The sequence below is a fragment of the Zea mays genome, chromosome 4 (genome assembly GCF_902167145.1).
Source record: "Zea mays cultivar B73 chromosome 4, Zm-B73-REFERENCE-NAM-5.0, whole genome shotgun sequence".
Classification (NCBI taxonomy): domain Eukaryota; kingdom Viridiplantae; phylum Streptophyta; class Magnoliopsida; order Poales; family Poaceae; genus Zea; species Zea mays.
Genome location: NC_050099.1, coordinates 205244455 through 205269513, shown reverse-complemented (window position 1 = coordinate 205269513; position 25059 = coordinate 205244455).

The following is a 25059-nucleotide window of genomic DNA, read 5'->3' as shown; positions in this document are numbered from 1 at the left end:
ATGGAGTATGTCTAGAAGTACGAGGATAGTGTAAGGGGATCTTACTAAACTTCTTGCGCTCATGACGCTTAGAAGTTATGGAGGGCGCGTCGGAGCCGGAGGTAGATGGCGATGAAGTGTCGGTCTCGTAGTAGACCACCTTCCTCATCTTCTTTTTCTTGTCGCCACTCCGATGCGACTTGTGGGAGGAGGGTTTCTTCTCCTTCCCTTTCTTTTTGTTGCGGGACTCTTCCGATGAAGCCTTCCCGTGGCTTGTAGCGGGCTTGTCGCCGGTCTCCATCTCCTCCTTGGCGAGTTCTCCCGACATCACTTCGAGTGGTTAGGCTCTAATGAAGCACCGGGCTCTGATACCAATTGAAAGTCGCCTAGAGGGGGGGTGAATAGGGCGAAACTGAAATTTACGAAGTTAATCACAACTACAAGCCGGGTTAGCGTTAGAAATGTAATCGAGTCCGAAAGAGAGGGTGCAAAACAAATCGCAAGCGAATAAAGAGTGTGACACGCAGATTTGTTTTACTGAGGTTCGGTTCTCGCAAACCTACTCCCCGTTGAGGTGGTCACAAAGACCGGGTCTCTTTCAACCCTTTCCCTCTCTCAAACGGTCCCTCGGACCGAGTGAGCTTTCTCTTCTCAAATCAACCGGGAACAAAAACTTCCCCGCAAGGACCACCACACAATTGGTGTCTCTTGCCTCGGTTACAATTGAGTTTTGATCACAAGCAAAGAATGAGAAAGAAGAAAGCAATCCAAGCGCAAGAGCTCAAAAGAACACAACAAATCACTCTCACTAGTCACTAAAGCTTTTGTGGAATTGGGAGAGGATTTGATCACTTGGGTGTGTCTTGTATTGAATGCCTAACTCTTGTAAGTGGTTGGAAGTGTGAAAACTTGGATGACTTGAATGTGGGGTGGTTGGGGTTATTTATAGCCCCAACCACCAAACTAGCCGTTTGGTGGGGTTGTCTGTCGCATGGTGCTATAGGTGTACATTCGGGCCGTCCGGCCCGGCCCGGCCCAAGCCCGAAAAGGGCCGTATTGTTTGAATTTCGGGCCGGCCCGGCCCGTTTGAATTTCGGGCCGTGCCGGGCCGGCCCATGGGCCTAGCCCTCGGCCCACGGCCCGGCCCGTAATTGGTTAAACGTGCCGGGCTCATTTCGGGCGGCCCGAAATTATAAAAGCCCGAAATTCACATTAGGGCCCGAAATTCAATTTTTGGCCCGAAATGCAGTTTTGGCCCGAAATATACATCAGGGCCCGAAATTCAAAACAAATTTAATAAGACAAATAAATTTGACCAAAAGCAAACTTAATAATTGTATTAAGTTACTAGAGCTATGCAATGACTACCTCGTTTACAAACCATTTTGTTAGAAAGAAAAAGAGTATAATCAGCTCTAAATAAAGTTCGTAAGTTCAGTTTATTATCTAATGTTTATAACAAAAATAAAATTACATCACATACTCTAACTCAAAGCTACAAAAAACATCTAACTAACATTATCTATAGCTTTGTGTTCTTTATCAAGTACATGAAAGTGTGGAATGAAGTGTGATTTTAATAAATATATGGGCCTTTTCGTGCCTCTATATGGGCCATTTCGTGCCTGTCTTAAACGGGCCGTGCTCGTGCCCGCCCATGGGCCGTGACCTCGGCCCAAACCCGGCCCGATATATCGGGCCGTGCCGGCCCGGCACTAAAATATTTCGTGTCGTGCCGTGCCTGGGCCGTGCTTTTTTTACCGTGCTTCGGGCCGGCCCATCAGGCCCGGCCCAAATGTACACCTATACATGGTGCACCGGACAGTGTCCGGTGCGCCAGCCACGTCACCAGGCTGTTGGGTTCCGACCGTTGGAGCTCTGACTGCTGGGCCCGCCTGGATGTCCGGTGGCACACCAGACATGCACTGTAGAGTGTCTGGTGCGACACTTCGCGCGTGCCTGACTTCTGCGCGCTCTGGCGCGCATTTAATGCTTCTGCAGGTGACCGTTGGCGCGAAGTAGTCGTTGCTCCACAGGTTCACCGGACAGTCCGGTGTACACCGGACATGTCCGGTGAATTATAGCGGAGCGAATTCCCGAAGCTGGCGAGTTCCAGAGTCGCTCTTCCCTGGGGCACCGGACACTGTCCGGTGTACACCGGACAGTCCGGTGAATTATAGCGGAGCGCCTCTGGATTTTCCCGAAGGTGAGGAGTTCAGCGTGAAGTCCCCTGGTGCATCGAACACTGTCCGGTGGTGCACCGGACAGTCCGGTGCGCCAGACTAGGGCACACTTCGGTTATCCCTTTGCTCCTTTGTTGAACCCAATTCTTGGTCTTTTTATTGGCTAAGTGTGAACCTTTGGCACCTGTATAACTTATACACTAGAGCAAACTAGTTAGTCCAATTATTTGTGTTGGGCAATTCAACCACCAAAATCATTTAGGAAAAAGGTGTAAGCCTAATTCCCTTTCAACAAGTCTTAGTTTTAAGCTTTTTAGTACTTAAAATTTCATTACTATGCAATTGTTGGTTCTTGAGATATGCATGTGGCACTGCACTTAGTGGGAGTATTCAAAACTCAAATCGTTCATAAAAACCACTAGTGCAAAGCCAAAATGCAAATTTCACCATTTGACTATTTTCTCTAAAAATTATCTAGTCTATGGCAAAATATTTTAAAAAATATGAGAAAATATATGAGGGTACAATACCTGTGCCAACATGTGTTCTTTTGTGTGCTTATAAGTTGGGATTTGGTTTGGTTCAAAATTAGATAGAAAATTTCAAGAATTTCAAAATTTCTCTCTGTCTGGGCTCAACGGACAGTCCGGTGTGCACCGGACACTGCACTATGCACTGTCCGGTGCACTGGCTAGGCGCGTGCAGATCCCCTTTCTGTTGTGCGCTGTCCGGTGTGCCCATGAAACGTTTTTAAAAAACTCTTCCCTCGCCCGAGCCCGAGGCCAGACATTCTTTTCTCCCTCTGCTCTGTGTTTAGTGCTCTCTGCGCTCTCCACCTCACCTTCTGGCCGCCATTGACCACCGCAGTGCTCTGGCGATCTTCTTCAAGTTCAAGTTCCTCTCCCTCTCCATTCTCTGGTAAGGCATTTCTCTGCTTCCTTTCCCTCTCCCTCTCTTCTGTCTATCTAGTGAACTCTCCCTCAACCACCCCTTGATTCAATAAATCAAATCTGTGCAAATTCTTTTGAATCATGTGCATGAATGTGTGCCATAGTGCCTCCTTGTATTCCCCTGCAGGTTTCCATCTCCCTTTGGGAGGTTTCAAACCCTAAAAGTGGCATTTCCCTCAAAACCTCAAACCACACGTACCAACTGCTCGGTGAAATGCCCAAACCAGCTCAAATTGCTCAAATCGATCCCAAATTTTTCCAGCACCTTCATGAAAGTCGCCTAGAGCGGGGGTGAATAGGGCGAATCTGAAATTTAACAACTTAATCACAACTACAAGCCGGGTTAGCGTTAGAAATGTAAACGAGTCCGAGAGAGGGCGTGAAAACAAATCGCAAGCGAATAAAGAGTGAGACACAAGGATTTGTTTTACCGAGGTTCGGTTTTCGCAAACCTACTCCCCGTTGAGGTGGTCACAAAGACCGGGTCTCTTTCAACCCTTTCCCTCTCTCAAACGGTCCCTCGGACCGAGTGAGCTTTTCTTCTCAATCAATTGGAACACAAAGTTTCCACAAGGACCACCACACGATTGGTGTCTCTTGCCTCAATTACAAGTGAGTTTTGATCTCAAGAAAGAATGAGAAAGAAAGCAATCCAAACGCAAGAGCTCAAAAGAACACAACAAATCTCTCTCACTAATCACTAAAGCCTTGTGTGGAATTGGGAGAGGATTTGATCGCTTTGGTGTGTCTTGTATTGAATGCCTAGCTCTTGTAAGTGGTTGGAAGGTGGAAAACTTGGATGCCAATGAATGTGGGGGTGGTTGGGGTATTTATAGCCCCAACCACCACAAAGTGGCCGTTGGAAGGCTGCAGTCGCATGGCGCACCAGACAGTCCGGTGCGCCACCGGACACTGTCCGGTGCGCCAGCCACGTCAGCAGACCGTTGGGGTTCGACCGTTGGAGCTATGTCTTGTGGGCCCGCCTGGCTGTCCGGTGGTGCACCAGACAGGCCCTGTAGGCTGTCCGGTGTGCCACACGCGCGTGCTCTGCTCCTCTGCGCGCGCAGGCGCACATTTAATGCGTTGCAGTCGACCGTTGCGCGCGAAGTAGCCATTGCTCCGCTGTCACACCGGACAGTCCGGTGTGCACCGGACAGTCCGGTGAATTATAGCAGAGCGGATTCCCGAAGCTGGCGAGTTTAGAGTTGCTCTCCCTTGGGGCACCGGACACTGTCCGGTGGTGCACCGGACAGTCCGGTGAATTATAGTGGAGTTCCTCTGAAAATTCCCGAAACTGAGGAGTTCAGCTTGGAGTCCCCTGGTGCACCGGACACTGTCCGGTGGTGCACCGGACAGTCCGGTGCACCAGACCAGGGCACACTTCGGTTATCCCTTGCTCTCTTGTTTGAACCCTTTTCTTGGTATTTTTATTGGCTTATTGTGAACCTTTGGCACCTGTAGAACTTATAGACTAGAGCAAACTAGTTAGTCCAATTATTTGTGTTGGGCAATTCAACCACCAAAATCAATTAGGAAATAACTGTAAGCCTAATTCCCTTTCACTTCATGACACCTCAAGTAACATATTTGCCAAATTTCACGCCAATCCGATATCCCAGGCACCAGTTTTTCACAAATCCCCATTTATAGCTATCGATTCTGAGCCAAGTGTCACAAATCCACTTTCTTCGCCGGAATTAAAACCAAGCGCACCCTTCACTCATTTGTACTCATATATACCTACTCGTGAAGTATCAGCTCAATTCCAAGTCATTTCATGCCTCAATTCCTATTTCAATCCTCCTATGGCACTATTCCTCGCTCAAACGTCGTTTTCACGTCGTTTGACCTCTGTATCCCCAAATCACTCAGTTTCTGTGTCATAATTATCTGTGTATGTATTTATTCACATTTCATATACTTATGACTATGGGACTAATACATGCTCACCTCTTCTGTCATTTCAATGATCTCGCCTACCCGTGTGGCTGTCTCCTGTCATGCCTGGATTCTCTCTCTCTCTCTCGTGAGATTTCCAGGTACTTATCACTTAGGCTATGATCTTTTCAGCTGCTTTTTACTCATGCTTAGTTTTTCACTCATCTATGCAGCCCTCAGGTCAGGATGGTGCACACGAAGAATGTGTCAGCGCAAGGGAGAGGAGATGACGAGGACCCTCCTCGCCCCTTCAGGCAGGTCAAGGGCAAGACCATGTACTTAGAGCAGCAGGAAGGCCGCAAGAAGCGGCGTCTCGATAGAGCAGCCCGAGCAGCTCTTGCAGCGGCAGCAGCAGCAGAGCAGGCAAAGCGAGGTGGCCAGCTGCAGATCTCGTCAGACCATATTGCATACAGGGTTCGTCGACTAGCGTCTCGACCTTGCTCCTCCGCTCCCTCTACACCCGCCACAACTACTACTCCACCTCCCACTTCGCCAACTCCAGTCGCTCCAGAGCCATCCACCACTTCCGCCATACCCACCACCTCCACCACTCCCACTTCCACTGTTCCTCCTCCTGCTCCCATTTCCGCTCCACCCATTCCACTAGCCTGCTTCCGGGAGCGAGACGAGACCGAGGTGCGACCGTTAGCTGCCGATCCTCGTCTGATTGATCTTCAGCGTGCCACTGCAGCCCGAGTACATAGGTTCAGACACGTACCCATGGAGTCTTGGCTGCCAGCTCAGAGGGACCCTGCAGCGGCAGATCTGTTCAGTACCGGGATTCAGGAATCATTCTTCTAAGCTCAGTTGTCAGCACAGATTGCCCTACGAGCACACCGGCTATTGGATCTACCTGCCTTTCTGCTAGCAGCTGGTGCGGATTCCGAAGTGCATCTCTCCTATCTGTCGGGACTTCTTTCTCTACTGACTACGAGTGGTAGATACGTTGAGGAGTGGGTCAAAGTCTTTTATGCTATAGTGTGGATAGACCTGGACCATCAGTGGATGAGGTTCCGTTTCGAGCGAGAGGATGTTACTATACATGCCAGCCAGATACATCAGCTGTATGGATTTCCCGAGTCGTTGACTCGCCTTCACAGTCTGTGCTATGGTACATCAGATCCTCCCCGACGCCCTCACAGTGGAGTCGCTCCAGCCACTGCTCATGTCGCGGCCCTGTTCAACCCACCTTTCATAGATGGGTCGCGACGCTCACCAGCTGATTTCACCTCTACAACAAAGTACTTATATCAGGTGATGAGATGGACATTGCTGCCCAGGATGGGTTACAGAGAGGCCAACACACACATTCAGCTTTGGCTACTTGGTGCCGTGATCTCACAATCAGAGTTTGATGAGGTTGATTTTGTTATCTGTGAGATTGAGGACACAGTGTTGGATGGTCTTCGTGCTCGTCGATAGCTGCCATATGCGCACTACCTCTGCTACATCTTCGCGCAGCTGATCAGGCTGCCTCAGTTCCAGGGCACCCTCGAGGCCTCATGCCTCCAGTTTGGATCCTATCGTCCAGCTCCTGAGGACCCAGTGCCAGTACCAGATCCAGTGCCAGACACTCAGGTTGAGGATGAGGCATTCAGACAGTTTGAGACCCAGGGCACAGCTGATGATGGTGATGATGATGATTTTGGGATCCTGCCACCGCCTCCTGTGCCTCCACGCTCACATGATCATGAGGCCGGGAGTTCCAGTGCTGCCCCTCCTGCCATTGACCCTGATAGTCGCCTAGAGGGGGGGGGGTGAATAAGGCGAAACTGAAATTTACAAATATAAACACAACTACAAGCCGGGTTAGCGTTAGAAATATAAACGAGTCCGCAAGAGAGGGCGCAAAACAAATCGCAAGCAAATGAAGAGTGTGACACGCGGTTTTGTTTTACCGAGGTTCGGTTCTCGCAAACCTACTCCCCGTTGAGGAGGCCACAAAGGTCGGGTCTCTTTCAACCCTTCCCTCTCTCAAACGGTCCCTCGGATCGAGTGAGCTTCTCTTCTCAAATCAAAGCCGGGAACAAAACTTCCCCGCAAGGGCCACCACACAATTGGTGCCTCTTGCCTTGATTACAATGGAGTTTTGATCACAAGAACAAGTGAGAAAGAAAAGAAGCAATCCAAGCGCAAGAGCTCAAAAGAACACGGCAAATCTCTCTCGCTAATCACTAAAGCCTTGTGTGGAATTTGGAGAGGATTTGATTTCTTTGGTGTGTCTAGAATTGAATGCCTAGCTCTTGTAAGTGGTTGAGAAGTGGAAAGCTTGGATGCCATGAATGGTGGGGTGGTTGGGGTATTTATAGCCCCAACCACCAAACTTGACCGTTGGTGGAGGCTGTCTGTTCGATGGCGCACCGGACAGTCCAGTGCCCCAGCCACATCACCAATGCCGTTGGATTCTGACCGTTGGAGCTTCTGACATCTGGGCCCGCCTGGATGTCCGGTGCACACCGGACATGTCCTGTTCAATGTCCGGTGCGCCAGTATGGGCGCGCCTGACTTCTGCGCGCGCAGCGCGCGCATTTAATGCGTTGCAGGTAGCCGTTGGCGCCGACTAGCCGTTGCTCTGCTGGTTCACCGGACAGTCCGGTGCACACCGGACATGTCCGGTGAATTATAGCGGAGCAGCCGCTGCGCATTTCCGAGGCTGGCGAGTTCCGGAGGCCGCGCTTCCTTGGAGCACCGGACACTGTCCGGTGTACACCGGACAGTCCGGTGAATTATAGTGGAGCGCCTCTGGAAATTCTCGAAGGTGGCAAGTTTGAGTTGGAGTCCTCTGGTGCACCGGACACTTTCCGGTGTACACCGGACAGTCCGGTGCCCCCAGACCAGAGGTGCCTTCGGTTGCCTCTTTGCTCCTTTTGTTGAATCCAAAACTTGATCTTTTTATTGGCTGAGTGTGAACCTTTTACACCTGTATAACTTATACACTAGAGCAAACTAGTTAGTCCAATTATTTGTGTTGGGCAATTCAACCACCAAAATTATTTAGGAACTAGGTGTAAGCCTAATTCCCTTTCAATCTCCCCCTTTTTGGTGATTGATGCCAACACAAACCAAAGCAAATATAGAAGTACATAATTGAACTAGTTTGCATAATGTAAGTGCAAAGGTTGCTTGGAATTGAGCCAATATTGATACTTACAAGATATGCATGGATCGTTTCTTTCTTATTTAACATTTTGGACCACGCTTGCACCATAAGTTTTGTTTTTGCAAATTCTTTTGTAAAACCTTTTCAATGTTCTTTTGCAAATAGTCAAAGTTAAATGAATAAGATTTTGCAAAGCATTTTCAAGATTTGAAATTCTCTCCCCCTGTTTCAAATGCTTTTCCTTTGACTAAACAAAACTCCCCCTAAATGAGATCCTCCTCTTAGTGTTCAAGAGGGTTTTGATATATCATTTTTGAAATACTATTTTCTCCCCCTTTTGAACATAATAGGATACCAATTGATAATATTCTTGGAAACACGAAGTTTTTGAAATTGGTGGTGGTGGTGCGGTCCTTTTGCTTTGGGCTCATACTTTCTCCCCCTTTGGCATGAATCGCCAAAAACGGAATCATTAGAGCCCTAGTAGTACTATCCTCCCCTTTGGTCATAAATAAACGAGTTAAGATTATACCAAAGATGGAGTCCTTTTGCTTGGTGCTCATGCTTTCTCCCCCAAGAATGGAGAGTTGCTTGGAGTGACGGCGAAGGATGAGTTACGTAGTGGAAGCCTTTGTCTTCGCCGAAGACTCCAATTCCCTTTCAATACACCTATGACTTGGTTTGAAATAGACTTGAAAACACATTAGTCATAGCATATGAAAGAGACATGATCAAAGGTATATAAATGAGCTATGTGTGCAATCTAACAAAAGAAATTGCGCGAATCAAGAATATTGAGCTCATGCCTAAGTTTGTTAAAAGATTGTTCATCAAGAGGCTTGGTAAAGATATCGGCTAATTGATCTTTAGTATTGATGTAAGAAATCTCGATATCTCCCTTTTGTTGGTGATCCCTAAGAAAATGATACCGAATGGCTATGTGTTTAGTGTGGCTATGCTCGACGGGATTATCCGCCATCTTGATTGCACTCTCATTATCACATAGCAAAGGGACTTTGGTTAATTTGTAACCGTAGTCCTGCAGGGTTTGCCTCATCCAAAGCAATTGCGCGCAACAATGGCCTGCGGCAATGTACTCGGCTTCGGCGGTGGAAAGAGCGACCGAATTTTGCTTCTTTGAAGCCCAAGACACCAAGGATCTTCCCAAGAACTGGCAAGTCCCCGATGTGCTCTTCCTATTGATTTTGCACCCCGCCCAATCGGCATCCGAATAACCAATCAAATCAAATGTGGATCCCCTAGGATACCAAAGCCCAAACTTAGGAGTATAAGCCAAATATCTCAAGATTCGTTTTACGGCCGTAAGGTGAGCTTCCTTAGGGTCGGCTTGGAATCTTGCACACATACATATGGAAAGCATAATATCCGGTCGAGATGCACATAAATAGAGTAAAGAACCTATCATCGACCGGTATACCTTTTGATCCACGGACTTACCTCCCGAGGTCGAGATGCCCATTGATTCCCATGGGTGTCTTGATGGGCTTGGCATCCTTCATCCCAAACTTGTTTAGAATGTCTTGAGTATACTTCGTTTGGCTAATGAAGGTGCCCTCTTGGAGTTGCTTCACTTGAAATCCTAGAAAATACTTCAACTCCCCCATCATAGACATCTCGAACTTTTGTGTCATGATCCTACTAAACTCTTCACATGTAGATTCGTTAGTAGACCCAAATATAATATCATCAACATAGATTTGGCATACGAACAAATCATTTTCAAGAGTTTTGGTAAAGAGCGTAGGATCAGCCTTTCCAACTTTGAAGCCATTAGCAATAAGGAAATCTCTAAGGCATTCATACCATGCTCTTGGGGCTTGCTTGAGCCCATAAAGTGCCTTAGAGAGCTTATAGACATGGTTAGGATACTCACTGTCTTCAAAGCCGGGAGGTTGCTCAACATAGACCTCTTCCTTGATTGGTCCATTGAGGAAGGCACTTTTCACGTCCATTTGATAAAGCTTAAAGCCATGGTAAGTAGCATAGGCTAATAATATGCGAATTGACTCAAGCCTAGCTACGGGTGCATAGGTTTCACCGAAATCCAAACCTTCGACTTGAGAGTATCCCTTGGCCACAAGTCGAGCTTTGTTCCTTGTCACCACACCATGCTCATCTTGCTTGTTGCGGAAGACCCATTTGGTTCCTACAACATTTTGATTAGGACGTGAAACTAAATGCCATACCTCATTCCTAGTGAAGTTGTTGAGCTCCTCTTGCATCGCCACCACCCAATCTGAATCTTGAAGTGCTTCCTCTACCCTGTGTGGCTCAATAGAGGAAACAAAAGAGTAATGCTCACAAAAATGTGCAACACGAGATCTAGTGGTTACCCCCTTATGAATGTCGTCGGGGATGGTGTCGACGGGGTGATCTCGTTGGATTGCTTGGTGGACTCTTGGGTGTGGCGGTCTTTGTTCTTCATCCTCCTTGTCTTGATCATTTGCATCTCCCCCTTGATCATTGCCGTCATCTTGAGGTGGCCCATTTGCTTGATCCTCTACTTCATCAACTTGAGCCTCATCCTCATTTTGAGTTGGTTAAGATGCTTGCGTGGAGGAGGATGGTTGATCTTGTGCATTTGGAGGCTCTTCGGATTCCTTAGGACACACATCCCCAATGGACATGTTCCTTAGCGCATGCACGGAGCCTCTTCAATACCTATCTCATCAAGATCAACTTGCTCTACTTGAGAGCCGTTAGTCTCATCAAACACAACGTCACAAGAAACTTCAACTTGTCCAGTGGACTTGTTAAAGACTCTATATGCCCTTATGTTTGAATCATATCCTAATAAAAAGCCTTCTACAGTCTTAGGAGCAAATTTTGATTTTCTACCTCTTTTAACAAGAATAAAGCATTTGCTACCAAAGACTCTAAAATATGAAATGTTAGGCTTTTTACCGGTTAGGAGTTCATACGATGTCTTCTTGAGGATTCGGTGAAGATATAACCGGTTGATGGCGTAGCAAGCGGTGTTGACCGCCTCTGCCCAAAACCGATCCGAAGTCTTGTACTCATCAAGCATGGTCCTTGCCATGTCCAATAGAGTTCGATTCTTCCTCTCCACTACACCATTTTGTTGCGGCATGTAGGGAGAAGAGAACTCATGCTTGATGCCCTCCTCCTCAAGGAAGCCTTCGATTTGAGAGTTCTTGAACTCCGTTCCGTTGTCGCTTCTAATCTTCTTGATCCTTAAGCCGAACTCATTTTGAGCCCGTCTCAAGAATCCCTTTAAGGTCTCTTGGGTTTGAGATTTTTCCTGCAAAAAGAATACCCAAGTGAAGCGAGAATAATCATCCACAATAACTAGACAGTACTTACTCCCGCCGATGCTTATGTAAGCAATCGGGCCGAATAGATCCATGTGGAGTAGCTCAAGTGGCCTATCGGTCATCATGACGTTCTTGTGTGGATGATGGGCTCCAACTTGCTTCCCTGCCTGGCATGCGCTACAAATCCTGTCTTTCTCAAAATGAACATTTGTTAATCCTAAAATGTGTTCTCCCTTTAGAAGCTTATGAAGATTCTTCATCCCAACATGAGCTAGTCGGCGGTGCCAGAGCCAACCCATGTTAGTCTTAGCAATTAAGCAAGTGTCGAGTTCAGCTCTATCAAAATCTACCAAGTATAGCTGACCCTCTAACACTCCCTTAAATGCTATTGAATCATCACTTCTTCTAAAGACGGTGACACCTACATCAGTGAATAGACAGTTGTAGCCCATTTGACATAATTGGGAGACAGAAAGCAAGTTGTAATCTAAAGAATCAACAAGAAAAACATTGGAAATGGAGTGGTCAGGAGATATAGCAATTTTACCCAAACCTTTTACCAAACCTTGATTTCCATCCCCGAAAGTGATAGCTCGTTGGGGATCTTTGTTTTTCTCATATGAGGAGAACATCTTCTTCTCCCCTGTCATGTGGTTTGTGCATCCGCTGTCGAGTATCCAGCTTGAGCCCCCGGATGCATAAACCTACAAAACAATTTTAGTTCTTGACTTTAGGTACCCAAACGGTTTTGGGTCCTTTGGCATTAGACACAAGAACTTTGGGTACCCAAACACAAGTCTTGGAGCCCTTGTGTTTGCCCCCAACAAACTTGGCAACTACTTTGCCGGATTTGTTAGTCAACACATAAGATGCATCAAAAGTTTTAAATGAAATGTCATGATCATTTGATGCACCAGGAGTTTTCTTCTTAGGCAACTTAGCACGGGTTGGTTGCCTAGAGCTAGATGTCTCACCCTTATACATAAATGCATGATTAGGGCCAGAGTGAGACTTTCTAGAATGAATTCTCCTAATCTTGCTCTCGGGATAACCGGCAGGGTACAAAATGTAACCCTCGTTATCCTGAGGCATGGGAGCCTTGCCCTTTACAAAATTAGACAATCTTTTAGGAGGGGCACTAAGTTTGACATTGTCTCCCCTTTGGAAGCCAATGCCATCCTTGATGCCAGGGCGTCTCCCATTATAAAGCATACTATGAGCAAATTTAAATTTTTCATTTTCTAAGTTATGCTCGGCAATTTTAGCATCTAATTTAGCTATATGATCATTTTGTTGTTTAATTAAAGTCATGTGATCATGTATAGCATCAATGTTAACATCTCTACATCTAGTACAAATAGAAACATGCTCAACAATAGATGTAGGGGGTTTGCAAGATTTTAGTTCTACAACCTTAGCATGCAATATTTCATTTTTACTTCTAAGGTCGGAAATAGTAGCATTGCAAACATCAAAATCTTTAGCCTTAGCAAGCAATTTTTCATTTTCATCTCTAAGGCTAGCAAGAGAAAAGTTCAACTCTTCAATCCTAGCAAGCAAATCATCATTAACATCTCTAGGATTGGAAGTTGAAACATTACAAACATGAGAATCAACCTTAGCTAACAAATTAGCATTTTCATTTCTAAGGTTGTCTATTGTCTCATGGCAAGTGCTTAGCTCACTAGATAGTTTTTCACATTTCTCAATCTCTAGAGCATAAGCATTTTTAACCTTAACATGCTTCTTATTTTCTTTAATAAGAAAGTCCTCTTGGGTATCCAAGAGATCATCCTTTTCATGAATGGCACTAATCAATTCATTTAATTTTTCTTTTTGTTCCATGTTAAGGTTGGCAAAAAGAATGCGCAAGTTATCCTCCTCATTGCTAGCATCATCCTCATCACTATAGGTTTCATATTTAGTGGAGGATCTTGATTTTACCTTCTTCCTTTTGCCGTCCTTTGCCATGAGGCACTTGTGGCCGACATTGGGGAAGAGGAGTCCCTTGGTGACGGCGAGTTGGCGGCGTCCTCGTCGGAGGAGGAGTCGGTGGAGCTCTCGTCGGAGTCCCACTCGCGGCACACGTGGGCATCGCCGCCCCTCTTCTTGTGGTACCTCTTCTTTTCTTTCCTCTTTCCCTTCTTGTCGTTATCCCTGTCACTGTCACTTGATAATGGACATTTAGCGATAAAGTGACCGGGATTACCACACTTGTAGCAAACCTTCTTGGAACGGGATTTGTAATCCTTCCCCTTCCGTTGTTTGAGGATTTGGCGAAAGCTTTTGATGATTAAAGCCATCTCCTCATTGTCGAGCTTGGAGGCGTCAATTGGTTGTCTACTCGGTGTAGACTCCTCCTTCTTCTCCTCCGTCGCCTTAAATGCCACCGGTTGTGCTTCGGACGTGGAGGGTTCATCAAGCTCGTTGATCTTCTTGGAGCCCTTGATCATACATTCAAAGCTCACAAAATTCCCGATAACTTCCTCGGGGGTCATTTGAGTATATCTAGGATTACCACGAATTAATTGAACTTGAGTGGGGTTAAGAAAAATGAGTGATCTAAGAATAACCTTAACCACCTCGTGGTCATCCCACTTCTTGCTCCCGAGGTTGCGCACTTGGTTCACCAAAGTCTTGAGCCGGTTGTACATGTCTTGTGGCTCCTCCCCTTGGCGAAGACGGAAGCGACCGAGCTCCCCCTCGACCGTTTCCCGCTTGGTAATCTTGGTGAGTTCATCACCTTCGTGCGCGGTCTTGAGTAGGTCCCAAATCTCCTTTGCATTCTTCAACCCTTGCACCTTGTTGTACTCCTCCTTGCTTAGAGAGGCGAGGAGTATGGTTGTAGCTTGAGAGTTGAAGTGCTCGATTTGGGCCACCTCGTCCTCATCATAATCCTCATCCCCTACGGGTGGTACCTGTGCTCCAAACTCAACAACATTCCATATACTTTTGTGGAGTGAGGTTAGATGAAATTTCATTAAATCACTCCACCTAGCATAATCTTCACCGTCAAAGGTTGGCGGTTTGCCTAATGGAATGGAAAGTAATGGAGTATGTCTAGATGTACGAGGATAGTGTAAGGGTATCTTACTAAACTTCTTACGCTCTTGGCGTTTAGAAGTTACGGAGGGCGCATCGGAGTCGGAGGTCGATGTTGATGAAGTGTCGGTCTCGTAGTAGACCACCTTCCTCATCCTTTTGTGCTTGTCGCCTTTCCGATGTGACTTGTGGGAAGAAGATTTTTCCTTCTTCTCTTTGTGGTGTGAGGAAGAAGATCTTTTCTCCTTCCGTTTGGAGGAGTCCTTCTTCTTCTCCTTCCTCTTGGTGCGGGACTCTTCCGATGAAGTGCTCCCTTGGCTTGTAGTGGGCTTTTCGCCGGTCTCCATCTCCTTCTTGGCGTGATCTCCCGACATCACTTCGAGCGGTTAGGCTCTAATGAAGCACCGGGCTTTGATACCAATTGATAGTCGCCTAGAGGGGGGGTGAATAGGGCGAAACTGAAATTTACAAATATAAACACAACTACAAGCCGGGTTAGCGTTAGAAATATAAACGAGTCCGCAAGAGAGGGCGCAAAACAAATCGCAAGCAAATGAAGAGTGTGACACGCGGATTTGTTTTACCGAGGTTCGGTTCTCGCAAACCTACTCCCCGTTGAGGAGGCCACAAAGGCCGGGTCTCTTTCAACCCTTCCCTCTCTCAAACGGTCCCTCGGACCGAGTGAGCTTCTCTTCTCAAATCAAAGCCGGGAACAAAACTTCCCCGCAAGGGCCACCACACAATTGGTGCCTCTTGCCTTGATTACAATGGAGTTTTGATCACAAGAACAACTGAGAAAGAAAAGAAGCAATCCAAGCGCAAGAGCTCAAAAGAACACGACAAATCTCTCTCGCTAATCACTAAAGCCTTGTGTGGAATTTGGAGAGGATTTGATTTCTTTGGTGTGTCTAGAATTGAATGCCTAGCTCTTGTAAGTGGTTGAGAAGTGGAAAGCTTGGATGCCATGAATGGTGGGGTGGTTGGGGTATTTATAGCCCCAACCACCAAACTTGACCGTTGGTGGAGGCTGTCTGTTCGATGGCGCACCGGACAGTCCGGTGCACACCGGACATGTCCGGTGCCCCAGCCACGTCACCAATGCCGTTGGATTCTGACCGTTGGAGCTTCTGACATCTGGGCCCGCCTGGATGTCCGGTGCACACCGGACATGTCCTGTTCAATGTCCGGTGCGCCAGTATGGGCGCGCCTGACTTCTGCGCGCGCAGCGCGCGCATTTAATGCGTTGCAGGTAGCCGTTGGCGCCGACTAGTCGTTGCTCTACTGGTTCACCGGACAGTCCGGTGCACACCGGACATGTCCGGTGAATTATAGCGGAGCAGCCGCTGCGCATTTCCGAGGCTGGCGAGTTCCGAAGGCCGCGCTTCCTTGGAGCACCGGACACTGTCCGGTGTACACCGGACAGTCCAGTGTACACCGGACAGTCCGGTGAATTATAGCGGAGCGCCTCTGGAAATTCCCGAAGGTGGCAAGTTTGAGTTGGAGTCCTCTGGTGCACCGGACACTGTCCGGTGGTGCACCGGACACTGTCCGGTGTACACCGGACAGTCCGGTGCCCCCAGACCAGAGGTGCCTTCGGTTGCCTCTTTGCTCCTTTTGTTGAATCCAAAACTTGATCTTTTTATTGGCTGAGTGTGAACCTTTTACACCTGTATAACTTATACACTAGAGCAAACTAGTTAGTCCAATTATTTGTGTTGGGCAATTCAACCACCAAAATTATTTAGGAACTAGGTGTAAGCCTAATTCCCTTTCAGACCCTGCTTTGGCTGCGATCCTCAAGTCTCTTACTCAGCAGCAGGCTCATTTGACAGCTGAGCTGGCTCGACAGGCATCGGTCCAGCAGCAGATGTCCGAGAGGATGCTATCCATGTTTTAGACCATTCAGGACAGACAGAACACTCTGCAGCAGCAGCTTTTGGCAGACAGGGCTGAGCATCGGGCGTTCATGACTCACATTCTTCAGCATACCGGTGTTCAGCTCCCTCCTATTCAGTCTGCACCTCCTCCAGTCCTTCAGGCAGCGATTGTGCCAGCCATTCAGGCAGGACCCCCACTACCTTCGTTTGGTCCTTCTCCCTCTCTGCTCCGGCCGGTCACTCTGGATTTCTCGTCGCCGGTCATCGGATCCGTTAGTGTTCAGCCGCTAGTGCCACCAGCGCCTGCTGTTACCACTGCTGTTGTGGCGGTGTCCGTGCCCACTTCAGCTTCGACGGATCCTGCAGCGCAGACTCAGTCCGAGTCAGTACCATCTCCAGCTTCTACGGTAGGTCCTAGATCCGAGACTAACTCTGATCCCCAGCTTGTGTCTGCACTTCTGCCACGACCGCGACCGGATGCGCCTCGCCTCCTCTTTCCTCTTTTGGACTGTAGGTTCGGGTTACCCTTTTGGTGTTTGACGCCAAAGGGGGAGAGATATGAGAGTTGTGAGAGCTAGGGGGAGTTAGGGAGTTAGTTGAGAGTGTCTTGTGTATTTTGATGTAATATATGTGCTTGATACTCTCTGTACTAGCTCCACATTTGAATGACGCTTTAACTCACAAACTCTATAATATGCTCTCGATGCTTATTTTGACTGTGTGTGTATTGTGTTTTCACCTAATATGTTATCACCAGTCTTTTAGTTCTTGTTCATCAGGTTCATTTCATTCTTATATGAACAAGAAACTTACGTCGTGTATGCGCCTATACTTATTATTATTTTACACGTTCTTTCTGTAAAAAATTATTGAGTATAACTAACCATCTTCTCTATTGACAGAAATTTCAAACAAACTACTCTCACACTCTTGTAGGGTTGTCATCAATCACCAAAAAGGGGGGTGCTTGGTTGGTTTTAGTGATTAATGACAACATAATATTATATGTGACTAATGTGTGTTTTGCAGAGACAAATAGTAAGTTAGGTCGCATTACAGGAAGATGTACTAAACAATCCCTAAGATAAGAACTTGAAGCGACGACTGAAATGACAAAACAAAAGATGAAGGTGTTCGTATTCCGAGTGTCAAGGAGTTGCGGACACTCGATATAGAGTTAGGTCTTTTATTTTGTTTTAGCTATACTATAAAGAGGGGTTGTCGATGAGTAGTTTGACCAAGAGAGTTCTAGTGTAGGTTTTGTGCATATTCACACTCACATCTAGTGCTTGGTGTCACTCTATAACACACTCACAAGTTAGAACGAAAACTGATTTGAAAATCAGAAGGAAAAAGAAAACTAGGGTTTCTGTCTTTGGGGCACCGGACTGCCCGGTGCGCCCTCTAACAGTGGGGCCAGACTGGCCCGGGGAAGTGCTTCTTCTCCCACAACAACTCAAGAGCGAAGAGTTCAAAAAATTGAATTATAGCCGTCACACCGGACTGTCCGGTATGCACTGGACAATGACTGTTCACTGTCCGGTGTGCCAATTGCCCAACGGCTAGCTGTCAGAACTAGCCGTTGGAAGTGACCGTTGGCGCACCGGTGTCGCACCGGACTGTCCGGTGCGCCCATGCGTAGCCAGGGTTGGTAACGGCTAGTTGGTGAATGAGGGCTATGAAAGTCGCCTAGAGGGGGTGAATAGGCAAATCTGAAATTTATAAACTTTAAGCACAACTACAAGCCAGGGTTAGCGTTAGAAATAAAGTCGAGTCCGAAAGAGAGGGCGAAAAACAAATCACAAGCGAATAAGGCGGATGGCACGGTGATTTGTTTTACCGAGGTTCGGTTCTCGCAAACCTACTCCCCGTTGAGGTGGTCACAAAGACCGGGTCTCTTTCAACCCTTTCCCTCTCTCAAACGGTCACCTAGACCGAGTGAGCTTTCTCCTTAATCAAATGGGTCACTTAGACCCCACAAGGACCACCACACAATTGGTGGCTCTTGCTTTGATTACAAGACACTTGAAGAATAAGAATGAGGAAGAAGAAAGCACGATTGCAAACACCAAGCGACAAGAGCGACAAATAACATGCGGATCACTCTCTCTCTTAAGTCACTAATCACTAATGATCACTTGTCTTAATTGTGGAACTTGGAGAGATTGGAGGCTTTGATTGTTTCTTGGAATGGATTGCTAGCTCTTGTATTGAATGTTGAAGGTTGGAATGCTTGGGTGAATTGAATGGAGGTGGTTGGGGTTGTATTTATAGCCACCAACCACTTCCTAGTCGTTGCTCCAATTCTGCCGACCGCGGACGGTCCGTGCCCCTGGTCCGGACGGTCCGCCCCTGTACATCAACGGCTGAAATCGCAATGGTCAGCAGTAACAGCTATATCAACGACTATAATGCATTAAATGCGTCGTCAGATGTCAGATAAAGGCAGTCGCGGACGGTCCGGCTGTGCACCTCGGATGGTCCGCTAGGACGCTATAATTCATTTTACCGAACCCGTCACCTTCGGGGTTTTCGGTTCCTCACCTACCGGACGGTCCGCGCCTGAGGCCGGACGGTCCGTGTGTGGTCTCGGACGGTGCTTGCTTTTCCTCCGGACGGTCCGTAGTGTAGACTTGGATTTTTGCATTGGTTCTGTCCAAGGGTCATCCTGGTGTCGCGGACGGTCTGCCGCAAGGGCCCGGACAGTCCCCGCTAAGTCTGTTTTTCCAAAAAGCTTCTCCTGTCCGGAATAATCTACGGTATTCCGAACAGTCGATTTAGAATAGTTGTAGATGAACTTATGCACCTGTAGAGTATAATCTAGAGCAAACTAGTTAGTCCAATTATTTGTGTTGGGCAATTCAACCACCAAAATCATTTAGGAAAAGGTTTGACCCTATTTCCCTTTCAATCTCCCCATTTTTGGTGATTGATGCCAACACAAACCAAAGCAAATATATAAGTGCAGAATTGAACTAGTTTGCATAAGGTAAGTGCAAAAGTTGCTGGAATTAAACCAATTTACATTTCATAAGATATGCATGGATTGCTTTATTCATATTTAACATTTTGGACCATGCTTGCACCACTTGTTTTGTTTTTGCAAAATCTTTTGGAAATTCTTTTTGCAAATAGTCAAAGATAAATGAATAAGATTTCAAGAAGGATTTTCAAGATTTGAAATTTTCTCCCCCTGTTTCAAATGCTTTTCCTTTGACTAAACAAAACTCCCCCTTAATGAAATTCTCCTCTTAATGTTCAAGAGGGTTTTAGATATTAATTTTGAAAGAGGTCATACCAAATTGAAATTATATCAAAAATAAGATACCAATCGAAAAACTTCTTTAATACAAATTGAAAGACTACATTTTTTGAAATTGGTGGTGGTGCGGTCCTTTTGCTTTGGGCTAATACTTTCTCCCCCTTTGGCATGAATCGCCAAAAACGGAGTCATTAGAGCCCTTTTACTTTCTCCCCCTTTGGCAAACAATATATGAGTGAAGATTATACCAAATTGGAGAGCGGTGCGGAGTGACGGCGAAGGATGAATAATTCTATGGAGTGGAGTGGAAGCCTTGTCTTCGCCGAAGACTCCATTTCCCTTTCAATCTATGACTTAGCATGAAATACACTTGAAAATCGCATTAGTCATAGCAAATGAAAGAGATGATCAAAGGTATATAAATGAGCTATGTGTGCAAGGAATCAATCAAAGTTTCGAGAATCAAGAATGTTTAGCTCATGCCTAAGTTTGGTAAAGGTTTTCTCATCTAATGGCTTGGTGAAGATATCGACTAATTGTTCTTTGGTGCTAACATATGCAATCTCGATATCCCCCCTTTGTTGGTGATCCCTCAAAAAGTGATACCGAATGGCTATGTGTTTAGTGCGGCTGTGTTCAACGGGATTATCCGCCATGCGGATTGCACTCTCATTACCACATAGGAGAGGAACTTTGTTTAATCTGTAACCATAGTCCCTAAGGGTTTGCCTCATCCAAAGCAATTGCGCACAACAATGACGTGCGATAATGTACTCGGCTTCGGCGGTAGAAAGGGCTACTGAATTTTGTTTCTTTGAAGCCCAAGACACCAGTGATCTTCCCAAGAACTGACAAGTCCCGGATGTGCTCTTTCTATCAATTTTACACCCTGCCCAATCAGCATCTGAATATCCAATTAAATCAAGAGTGGATCCTCTGGGGTACCAAAGACCAAACTTAGGAGTATGAACTAAATATCTCAAGATTTGTTTTACGGCCCTAAGGTGAACTTCCTTAGGATCGGCTTGGAATCTTGCACACATGCATACGGAAAGCATAATATCTGGTCGAGATGCACATAAATAGAGTAAAGATCCTATCATCGACCGGTATACCTTTTGATCTACGGATTTACCTCCCGTGTCGAGGTCGAGATGCCCATTGGTTCCCATGCGTGTCTTGATTGGCTTGGCATCCTTCATCCCAAACTTAGTGAGTATGTCTTGAATGTACTTCGTTTGACTGATGAAGGTGCCCTCTTGGAGTTGCTTCACTTGAAATCCTAAGAAATACTTCAACTCCCCCATCATAGACATCTCGAATTTTTGAACCATTATCCTACTAAACTCTTCACAAGTAGATTTGTTAGTAGACCCAAATATGATATCAGCAACATAAATTTGGCATACAAACAAATCATTTGCAATAGTTTTAGTAAAGAGAGTAGGATCAGCTTTTCCGACTTTGAAGCCATTGGCGATAAGAAAATCTCTTAGGCATTCATACCATGCTCTTGGGGCTTGCTTGAGCCCATAAAGCGCCTTAGAGAGTTCATAGACATGGTTAGGGTACTCACTATCTTCAAAGCCGGGAGGTTGTCAACATAGACCTCTTCCTTGATTGGTCCATTGAGGAAGGCACTCTTCACGTCCATTTGATAAAGCTTGAAGCCATGGTAAGTAGCATAGGCAAGTAATATACGAATTGACTCAAGCCTAGCTACGGGTGCATAGGTTTCACCAAAATCCAAACCTTCGACTTGTGAATATCCCTTGGCCACAAGTCGGGCTTTGTTCCTTGTCACCACACCATGCTCATCTTGCTTATTGCGGAAGACCCACTTGGTTCCTACAACATTTTGGTTAGGACGTGGAACAAGATGCCATACCTCATTCCTCGTGAAGTTGTTGAGTTCCTCTTGCATTGCCAGCATCCAATCCGAATCCCTTAATACATCTTCTATCTTGTATGGCTCAATAGAAGACACAAAGGAGTAATGTTCACAAAAGTGAGCAACACGAGATCGAGTGGTTACCCCCTTATGAATATCGCCGAGGATGGAGTTCACGGGGTGATCTCGTTGTATTGCTTGGTGGACTCTTGGGTGTGGCGGTCTTGGACCCTCATCATTTTCCTTGTCTTGATCATTAGCATCTCCCCCTTGATCATTGTCCTCCTCTTGAGGTAGCTCCTCTTGATCTTCATTTTCATTATCTTGAGCTTGATCCCCATCTTGGGTTGGTGGAGATGCTTGCATGGAGGAAGATGATGGTTGATCTTATGCATGTGAAGGCTCTTCAGATTCCTTGGGACACACATCCCCAATGGACATGTTCCTTAGCGTGACGCATGGAGCCTCTTCATCATCTAGCTCATCAAGATCAACTTGCTCTACTTGAGAGCCGTTAGTCTCATCAAACACAATGTCACAAGAAACTTCAACTAGTCCAGTGGACTTGTTAAAGACTCTATATGCCCTTGTGTTTGAATCATAACCAAGTAAAAAACCTTCTACAGCCTTAGGAGCAAATTTAGATTTTCTACCTCTTTTAACAAGAATAAAACATTTGCTACCAAAGACTCTAAAATATGAAACATTGGGCTTCTTACCGGTGAGGAGTTCATAGGATGTCTTCTTGAGGATTCGGTAAAGGTAGAGACGGTTGATGGCGTAGCAAGCGGTGTTGATTGCTTCCGCCCAAAACCGATCCGAAGTCTTGTATTCATCAAGCATGGTCCTCGCCATGTCAAGTAGAGTTCTATTCTTCCTCTCCACTACACCATTTTGTTGTGGAGTGTAGGGAGAAGAGAACTCATGCTTGATGCCCTCCTCCTCAAGAAAGCCTTCTATTTGTGAGTTCTTGAACTCCGTCCCATTATCGTTTCTAATCTTTTTGATCCTTAAGCCGAACTCGTTTTGAGCCCGTCTCAAGAATCCCTTTAGAGTCTCTTGGGTTTGTGATTTTTCCTGCAAAAAGAACACCCAAGTGAAGCGAGAATTATCATCCACAATAACTAGACAATACTTACTCCCACCGATGCTTATGTAAGCTATTAGGCCGAATAGGTCCATGTGGAGTAGCTCAAGCGGCCTGTCGGTTGTCATGATGTTCTTGTGTGGATGATGAACACCAACTTGCTTCTCTGCTTGACATGCGCTACAAATCCTGTCTTTCTCAAAATGAACATTTGATAGTCCTAAAATGTGCTCTCCCTTTAGAAGCTTGTGAAGATTCTTCATCCCAACGTGGGCTAGTCGGCGATGCCAGAGCCAACCCATGTTAGTCTTAGCAATTAAGCAAGTGTCGAGTTCAGCTCTATTAAAATCAACTAAATATAGCTGACCCTCTAACACTCCCTTAAATGCTACTGAATCATCACTTCTTCTAAAGACAGTAACACCTACATCCGTAAAAAGACAGTTGTAACCCATTTTACATAATTGAGAAACTGAAAGCAAGTTATAATCTAAAGAATCTACAAGAAAAACATTGGAAATAGAATGGTCAGGAGATATAGCAATTTTACCAAGTCCTTTGACCAAACCTTGATTTCCATCCCCGAATGTGATAGCTCTTTAGGGATCATGGTTTTTCTCATAGGAGGAGAACATCCTTTTCTCCTCTGTCATGTGGTTTGTGCACCCGCTATCAATGATCCAACTTGAGCCCCTCGGATGCATAAACCTACAAAACAATTTTAGGCCTTGTTCTTAGGTACCCAAATGGTCTTGGGTACTTTGACATTAGAAACAAGCACCTTGGGTACCCAAACACAAGTCTTTGAGCCCTTGTGTTTGGCCCCAACATATTTGGCAACTACTTTGCCTGATTTGTTAGTAATCACATATGATGTATCAAAAGTTTTAAATGAAATGTTATGTTCATTTGATGCGATAGGAGATTTCTTTTTAGGCATTTTAACATGTGTAGAACGCCTAGAGCTAGAAGCCTCATCCTTATAAATAAAAGCATGGTGAGAAACCGAATGAGCCTTCTTAGCATGAATCTCCTAATCTTGTGCTCGGGATAACCGGCAAAGTATAAAATGTAACCCTCGTTATCCTGAGCCATGAGAGCCTTGCCCTTAACAAAGTTAGATAATTTCTTGGGAGCATTAAGCTTGACATTGTCTCCCTGTTGAAAGCCAATACCATCCTTAATGCCAGGGTGTCTCCCACTATAGAGCATGCTTCTAGCAAATTTAAAATTTTCATTTTCTAAGTCATGCTCATTAATTTTGGCACTAAGTTGAGCTATGTGATCATTTTGTTGTTTAATTAAAGCTAGGTGATCATGAATAGCCTCAACATTAATATCTCTACATCTAGTACAAATAGTAACATGCTCAATGGTAGATGTAGAGGGTTTGCAAACATTTAAATCTTTAGCCTTAGCAGTTAATTTTTCATTCTCAATTTTAAGGCTACAGAGAGATGCATTCAATTTGTCAATCTTAGCAATCAAATTAGCATTATCATTTCTATGGTTGACAAGAGAATCATGACTAACATTTAATTTCTCAACCTTAGCAATCAATTTAGCATTTTCACATCTGAGGTTGGAAATAGTGTCATGGCAAGTGCTTAGCTCACTAGTTAACTTTTCACATTTTTCTATCTCCTGAGCATAGGCATTTTTAACTTTAACATGCTTCTTATTTTCTTTAATAAGGAAGTCCTCTTGGCTATCCAAGAGTTCATCCTTCTCATGAATAGCACTAATCAATTCATTCAATTTTTCTTTTTGTTGCATGTTTAATTTGGCAAAAAGGGTGAGCAAATCATCCTCATCATCACTAGAGCTAGCCTCATCACTAGATGTTGCATATTTAGTGGAAGCTCTAGATTTTACCTTCTTCTTTTTGCCGTCCTTTGCCATGAGTCACTTAAGGCCGACGTTGGGGAAGAGAAGTCCCTTATTGACGGCGATGTTGGCGGCGTCCTCGTCGGAGGAGGAGTCGGTGGAGCTCTCATCGGAGTCCCATTCCTGACAAACATGGGCATCGCCGCCCTTCTTCTTGTAATACTTCTTCTTCTCCTTCCTTATTCCCTTCTTGTCGTTATCCCTGTCACTATCACTAGACAATGGACATTTAGCGATAAAATGACCGGGCTTACCACATTTGTAGCAAACCTTCTTGGAGCGGGGTTTGTAATCCTTCCCCTTCCTTTGCTTGAGGATTTGGCGAAAGCTTTTGATGATTAAAGTCATCTCCTCATTGTCAAGCTTGGAAGCGTCGATGGGGAGCCTACTTGATGTAGACTCTTCTTTCTTCTCCTCTGTTGCTTTGAAGGCAACAGGTTGCACCTCGGGTGTGGAGGTGGCGTCTTGTTCGATGATTTTCTTGGAGCCTTTGATCATCAATTCAAAGCTCACAAATTTTCCTATTACTTCCTCGGGAGACATTAGTTTATATCTAGGATCACCACG